This window comes from Phalangium opilio, unplaced genomic scaffold (assembly GCF_054372755.1).
Source record: "Phalangium opilio isolate 3A_F unplaced genomic scaffold, DU_Popi_V2 ptg000019l_1, whole genome shotgun sequence".
Lineage (NCBI taxonomy): Eukaryota > Metazoa > Arthropoda > Arachnida > Opiliones > Phalangiidae > Phalangium > Phalangium opilio.
Window position 1 is genome coordinate 2,456,173 of NW_028324152.1, and position 8,530 is coordinate 2,464,702.

Here is an 8,530-nt window from a genome sequence, read left to right on the forward strand (position 1 = left end):
ATGTTTGCTTTTTTCATATCTATTAAAATTTATAAGAGGAAAAAAAAGTGAAAAAAATCAACGGCACGCAGTGTTCCTAAGTGGTCTCCCTCCCAAGTACTGACTGCGCTCGACGCTGCTTAACTTCGGTTAACGGACGAGAACCGGTGTATTCAGCGTGATATGGCCGTTGCCGAGAGTGCTAGTTAATAATTAGAATTTAATTAACTTTCATCTTTATAAAACAATAACAAAAAAGAAGATATGTTTGCTTTTTTCATATCTATTAAAATTTAAAAGAGGAAAAAAAAGTGAAAAAGCCAACGGCACGCAGTGTTCCTAAGTGGTCTCCATCCCAAGTACTGACTGCGCTCGACGCAGGCCCATAACTCTGTGTCTACTGGAGATACGGGGATGTCCTTAGGATATGTTATAGTCCAAATTGTCCCCCATCTAACCATACTAAAAACTTTGGGCTACGACAAACAGGGGCCGAGTACTTAAGCAAAACGTAACGAAACAAACCCCCTCCATAGGAAATGCATTAGACTATAATTTGCAGGTTCGTAACTCTGTTTCTACTGGAGATACGGGGATGTCCTTTGAGTATGTTATAGTCCAAATTGTCCCCCATCTAACCATACTAAAAACTTTGGGCTACGACAAACAGGAGCCGAGTAATTAAGCTAAACGTAAACAAACAACCCGTCCATAGGAAATGCGTTAGACTATATTTTGCAGACCCATAACTCTGTGTCTACTAGAGATACGGGGATGTCCTTAGAATATGATATAGTCCAAATTGTTTCCCATCTAACCATACTAAAAATATTGAGCTACGACAAACAGGGGCCGAGATATTAAGCAAAATGTTCGTCAACTTTGGTATCGTCTCACTTATTTTTATTATGTTACTTATGATTTTTGCACTAAACTTTGGAGGCTCATAACTCTTGTTCTACAAGAGATACTGGGATCTCCTTTGGATATGTTATAGTACTCTTTGCTCCCCATACAATTATACTTTAAACTTGAGGCTACCTCAATATCGTCGTGAACTTACTTTTTGTCTCACTTATTGTTAGAAGGTTACTTTTGATTTTTGAAAATATACTTTGCAGGCTCGTAACTCTGGTTCTACCAGAGATACGGGAATGTAAATAATGTGACCTTGACACAAATGTTCGGATAATTATAAAGGTCTTTGCATGTTCCAAGCAAAAAAAAAAACTTCGCGGTTTCGAACCTGTGGCCTTCCGGGAGTGAGGCGGATGCGATAACCGCTACACTAAAGATATGTTATTATTTTTAATCGAAAGAACAGGGTCAAGTAATAAAGCAATACGTGAACAAACAAACCCCTCCATAGAAAATGCATTAGACTATACTTTGCAGGCCCAAAACTCTGTGTCTACTAGAGATACAGGGATGTCCTTAGGATATGTTATAGTCCAATTTGTCCTTCATCTAACCATGTTAAAAACTTTGGGCTACGACAAACAGGGGCCGAGTACTTAAGCAAAACGTAAAGAAACAAACCCCCTCCATAGGAAATGAGTTAGACTATACTTTGCAGGCTCGTAACTCTGTTTCCACTGGAGATACGGGGATGTCCTTTGAGTACGTTATAGTCCAATTTGTCCCCCATCTAACCATACTAAAAACATTGAGCTACGACAAACAGGGGCCGAGTAATTAAGCTAAACGTAAACAAACAACCCGTCCATAGGAAATGCATTAGACTATATTTTGCAGGCCCATAACTCTGTGTCTACTAGAGATACGGGGATGTCCTTTGAGTAGGTTTTTGTCCAATTTGTCCTCCATCTAACCATACTAAAAACATTGAGCTACGACAAACAGGGGCCGAGATATTAAGCAAAATGTTCGTCAACTTTGGTATCGTCTCACTTATTTTTATTATGTTACTTATGATTTTTGCACTAAACTTTGAGGCTCATAACTCTTGTTCTACAAGTGATACTGGGATCTCCTTTGGATATGTTATAGTGATCTTTGCTCCCCATACAAGAATACTTTAAACTTGAGGCTACCACAATATCGTCGTCAACTTATTTTTTGTCTCACTTATTGTTAGAAGGTTACTTTTGATTTTTGAAAATAAACTTTGCAGGCTCGTAACTCTGTTTCTACTGGAGATACGGGGATGTCCTTTGAGTATGTTATAGACCAATTTGTCCCCCATCTAGCCATACTAAGAATTAGGGCTACGACAAACAGTAGTCGAGTAATTAAGCTAATCGTAAACAAACAAACCCCTCCATAGGAAATACATTAGACTAAATTCTGGAGGCTCGTAACTCTGGTTCTACCAGAGATACGGGGATGTAAATAATGTGACCTTGACACAAATGTTCGGATAATTATAAAGGTCTTTGCATGTTCCAAGCAAAAAAAAAAACTTCGCGGTTTCGAACCTGTGGCCTTCCGGGAGTGAGGCGGATGCGATAACCGCTACACTAAAGATATGTTACTATTTTTAATCGAAAGAACAGGGTCAAGTAATTAAGCAATACGTGAACAAACAAAACCCTCCATTGAAAATGCATTAGACTATACTTTGCAGGCTCGTAACTCTGTTTCTACTGGAGATACGGGGATGTCGTTTGAGTATGTTATAGTCCAATTTGTCCCCCATCTAACCATACTAAAAATATTGAGCTACGACAAACAGGGGCCGAGTAATTAAGCTAAACGTAAACAAACAACCCGTCCATAGGAAATGCGTTAGACTATATTTTGCAGACCCATAACTCTGTGTCTACTAGAGATACGGGGATGTCCTTAGAATATGATATAGTCCAAATTGTTTCCCATCTAACCATACTAAAAATATTGAGCTACGACAAACAGGGGCCGAGATATTAAGCAAAATGTTCGTCAACTTTGGTATCGTCTCACTTATTTTTATTATGTTACTTATGATTTTTGCACTAAATTTTGGAGGCTCATAACTCTTGTTCTACAAGAGATACTGGGATCTCCTTTGGATATGTTATAGTACTCTTTGCTCCCCATACAAGGATACTTTAAACTTGAGGCTACCTCAATATCGTCGTGAACTTACTTTTTGTCTCACTTATTGTTAGAAGGTTACTTTTGATTTTTGAAAATATACTTTGCAGGCTCGTAACTCTGGTTCTACCAGAGATACGGGAATGTAAATAATGTGACCTTGACACAAATGTTCGGATAATTATAAAGGTCTTTGCATGTTCCAAGCAAAAAAAAAAACTTCGCGGTTTCGAACCTGTGGCCTTCCGGGAGTGAGGCGGATGCGATAACCGCTACACTAAAGATATGTTATTATTTTTAATCGAAAGAACAGGGTCAAGTAATAAAGCAATAAGTGAACAAACAAACCCCTCCATAGAAAATGCATTAGACTATACTTTGCAGGCCCAAAACTCTGTGTCTACTAGAGATACCGGGATGTCCTTAGGATATGTTATAGTCCAATTTGTCCTTCATCTAACCATGTTAAAAACTTTGGGCTACGACAAACAGGGGCCGAGTACTTAAGCAAAACGTAAAGAAACAAACCCCCTCCATAGGAAATGAGTTAGACTATACTTTGCAGGCTCGTAACTCTGTTTCCACTGGAGATACGGGGATGTCCTTTGAGTACGTTATAGTCCAATTTGTCCCCCATCTAACCATTTTAAAAACATTGAGCTACGACAAACAGGGGCCGAGTAATTAAGCTAAACGTAAACAAACAACCCGTCCATAGGAAATGCATTAGACTATATTTTGCAGGCCCATAACTCTGTGTCTACTAGAGATACGGGGATGTCCTTTGAGTAGGTTTTAGTCCAATTTGTCCCCCATCTAACCATACTAAAAACATTGAGCTACGACAAACAGGGGCCGAGATATTAAGCAAAATGTTCGTCAACTTTGGTATCGTCTCACTTATTTTTATTATGTTACTTATGATTTTTGCACTAAACTTTGAGGCTCATAACTCTTGTTCTACAAGTGATACTGGGATCTCCTTTGGATATGTTATAGTGATCTTTGCTCCCCATACAAGAATACTTTAAACTTGAGGCTACCACAATATCGTCGTCAACTTATTTTTTGTCTCACTTATTGTTAGAAGGTTACTTTTGATTTTTGAAAATAAACTTTGCAGGCTCGTAACTCTGTTTCTACTGGAGATACGGGGATGTCCTTTGAGTATGTTATAGACCAATTTGTCCCCCATCTAGCCATACTAAGAATTAGGGCTACGACAAACAGTAGTCGAATAATTAAGCTAATCGTAAACAAACAAACCCCTCCATAGGAAATACATTAGACTAAATTCTGGAGGCTCGTAACTCTGGTTCTACCAGAGATACGGGGATGTAAATAATGTGACCTTGACACAAATGTTCGGATAATTATAAAGGTCTTTGCATGTTCCAAGCAAAAAAAAAAACTTCGCGGTTTCGAACCTGTGGCCTTCCGGGAGTGAGGCGGATGCGATAACCGCTACACTAAAGATATGTTACTATTTTTAATCGAAAGAACAGGGTCAAGTAATTAAGCAATACGTGAACAAACAAAACCCTCCATAGAAAATGCATTAGACTATACTTTGCAAGCTCGTAACTCTGTTTCTACTGGAGATACGGGGATGTCCTTTGAGTATGTTATAGTCCAATTTGTCCCCCATCTAACCATTCTAAAAACATTGAGCTACGACAAAACAGTAGTCGAGTAATTAAGCTAATCGTAAACAAACAAACCCCTCCATAGGAAATACATTAGACTAAATTCTGGAGGCTCGTAACTCTGTTTCTACCAGAGATACGGGGATGTAAATAATGTGACCTTGACACCAATGTTCGGATAATTATAAAGGTCTTTGCATGTTCCAAGCAAAAAAAAACTTCGCGGTTTCGAACCTGTGGCCTTCCGAGAGTGAGGCGGATGCGATAACCGCTACACTTAAGTTATGTTATTATTTTTAATCGAAAGAACAGGGTCAAGTAATTAAGCAATACGTGAACAAACACACCCCTCCATAGAAAATGCATTAGACTATACTTTGCAGGCTCGTAACTCTGTTTCTACTGGAGATACGGGGATGTCCTTTGAGTATGTTATAGTCCAATTTGTCCCCCATCTAACCATACTAAAAACGTTGAGCTACGACAAACAGTAGTCGAGTAATTAAGCTAAACGTAAACAAACAACCCCTCCATAGGAAATACATTAGACTATACTTTGCAGGCCCATAACTCCGTGTCTACTAGAGATACGGGGATGTCCTTAGGATATGATATAGTCCAAATTGTCCCCCATCTAACCATACTAAAACCTTTGGGCTACGACAAACAGGGGCCGAGTAATTAAGCTAAACGTAAACAAACAACCCGTCCATAGGAAATGCATTAGACTATACTTTGCAGGCTCGTAACTCTGTTTCTACTGGAGATACGGGGATGTCCTTTGAGTATGTTATAGTCCAATTTGTCCCCCATCTAACCATACTAAAAACGTTGAGCTACGACAAACAGTAGTCGAGTAATTAAGCTAAACGTAAACAAACAACCCCTCCATAGGAAATACATTAGACTATACTTTGCAGGCCCATAACTCCGTGTCTACTAGAGATACGGGGATGTCCTTAGGATATGATATAGTCCAAATTGTCCCCCATCTAACCATACTAAAACCTTTGGGCTACGACAAACAGGGGCCGAGTAATTAAGCTAAACGTAAACAAACAACCCGTCCATAGGAAATGCATTAGACTATACTTTGCAGGCTCGTAACTCTGTTTCTACTGGAGATACGGGGATGTCCTTTGAGTATGTTATAGTCCAATTTGTCCCCCATCTAACCATACTAAAAACGTTGAGCTACGACAAACAGTAGTCGAGTAATTAAGCTAAACGTAAACAAACAACCCCTCCATAGGAAATACATTAGACTATACTTTGCAGGCCCATAACTCCGTGTCTACTAGAGATACGGGGATGTCCTTAGGATATGATATAGTCCAAATTGTCCCCCATCTAACCATACTAAAACCTTTGGGCTACGACAAACAGGGGCCGAGTAATTAAGCTAAACGTAAACAAACAACCCGTCCATAGGAAATGCGTTAGACTATATTTTGCAGACCCATAACTCTGTGTCTACTAGAGATACGGGGATGTCCTTAGAATATGATATAGTCCAAATTGTTTCCCATCTAACCATACTAAAAATATTGAGCTACGACAAACAGGGGCCGAGATATTAAGCAAAATGTTCGTCAACTTTGGTATCGTCTCACTTATTTTTATTATGTTACTTATGATTTTTGCACTAAATTTTGGAGGCTCATAACTCTTGTTCTACAAGAGATACTGGGATCTCCTTTGGATATGTTATAGTACTCTTTGCTCCCCATACAAGGATACTTTAAACTTGAGGCTACCTCAATATCGTCGTGAACTTACTTTTTGTCTCACTTATTGTTAGAAGGTTACTTTTGATTTTTGAAAATATACTTTGCAGGCTCGTAACTCTGGTTCTACCAGAGATACGGGAATGTAAATAATGTGACCTTGACACAAATGTTCGGATAATTATAAAGGTCTTTGCATGTTCCAAGCAAAAAAAAAAACTTCGCGGTTTCGAACCTGTGGCCTTCCGGGAGTGAGGCGGATGCGATAACCGCTACACTAAAGATATGTTATTATTTTTAATCGAAAGAACAGGGTCAAGTAATAAAGCAATACGTGAACAAACAAACCCCTCCATAGAAAATGCATTAGACTATACTTTGCAGGCCCAAAACTCTGTGTCTACTAGAGATACCGGGATGTCCTTAGGATATGTTATAGTCCAATTTGTCCTTCATCTAACCATGTTAAAAACTTTGGGCTACGACAAACAGGGGCCGAGTACTTAAGCAAAACGTAAAGAAACAAACCCCCTCCATAGGAAATGAGTTAGACTATACTTTGCAGGCTCGTAACTCTGTTTCCACTGGAGATACGGGGATGTCCTTTGAGTACGTTATAGTCCAATTTGTCCCCCATCTAACCATACTAAAAACATTGAGCTACGACAAACAGGGGCCGAGTAATTAAGCTAAACGTAAACAAACAACCCGTCCATAGGAAATGCATTAGACTATATTTTGCAGGCCCATAACTCTGTGTCTACTAGAGATACGGGGATGTCCTTTGAGTAGGTTTTAGTCCAATTTGTCCCCCATCTAACCATACTAAAAACATTGAGCTACGACAAACAGGGGCCGAGATATTAAGCAAAATGTTCGTCAACTTTGGTATCGTCTCACTTATTTTTATTATGTTACTTATGATTTTTGCACTAAACTTTGAGGCTCATAACTCTTGTTCTACAAGTGATACTGGGATCTCCTTTGGATATGTTATAGTGATCTTTGCTCCCCATACAAGAATACTTTAAACTTGAGGCTACCACAATATCGTCGTCAACTTATTTTTTGTCTCACTTATTGTTAGAAGGTTACTTTTGATTTTTGAAAATAAACTTTGCAGGCTCGTAACTCTGTTTCTACTGGAGATACGGGGATGTCCTTTGAGTATGTTATAGACCAATTTGTCCCCCATCTAGCCATACTAAGAATTAGGGCTACGACAAACAGTAGTCGAATAATTAAGCTAATCGTAAACAAACAAACCCCTCCATAGGAAATACATTAGACTAAATTCTGGAGGCTCGTAACTCTGGTTCTACCAGAGATACGGGGATGTAAATAATGTGACCTTGACACAAATGTTCGGATAATTATAAAGGTCTTTGCATGTTCCAAGCAAAAAAAAAAACTTCGCGGTTTCGAACCTGTGGCCTTCCGGGAGTGAGGCGGATGCGATAACCGCTACACTAAAGATATGTTACTATTTTTAATCGAAAGAACAGGGTCAAGTAATTAAGCAATACGTGAACAAACAAAACCCTCCATAGAAAATGCATTAGACTATACTTTGCAAGCTCGTAACTCTGTTTCTACTGGAGATACGGGGATGTCCTTTGAGTATGTTATAGTCCAATTTGTCCCCCATCTAACCATTCTAAAAACATTGAGCTACGACAAAACAGTAGTCGAGTAATTAAGCTAATCGTAAACAAACAAACCCCTCCATAGGAAATACATTAGACTAAATTCTGGAGGCTCGTAACTCTGTTTCTACCAGAGATACGGGGATGTAAATAATGTGACCTTGACACCAATGTTCGGATAATTATAAAGGTCTTTGCATGTTCCAAGCAAAAAAAAACTTCGCGGTTTCGAACCTGTGGCCTTCCGAGAGTGAGGCGGATGCGATAACCGCTACACTTAAGTTATGTTATTATTTTTAATCGAAAGAACAGGGTCAAGTAATTAAGCAATACGTGAACAAACACACCCCTCCATAGAAAATGCATTAGACTATACTTTGCAGGCTCGTAACTCTGTTTCTACTGGAGATACGGGGATGTCCTTTGAGTATGTTATAGTCCAATTTGTCCCCCATCTAACCATACTAAAAACGTTGAGCTACGACAAACAGTAGTC

General features: G+C 39.0%; 1 pseudogene; it reads right to left on the reverse strand.

The window, feature by feature from the left end:
- Window positions 1–55: 55 nt before the first annotated feature.
- LOC149698623 (5S ribosomal RNA) lies at window positions 56–174 on the reverse strand (annotated as a pseudogene).
- Between the last annotated feature and the right edge of the window lie 8,356 nt (window positions 175–8,530).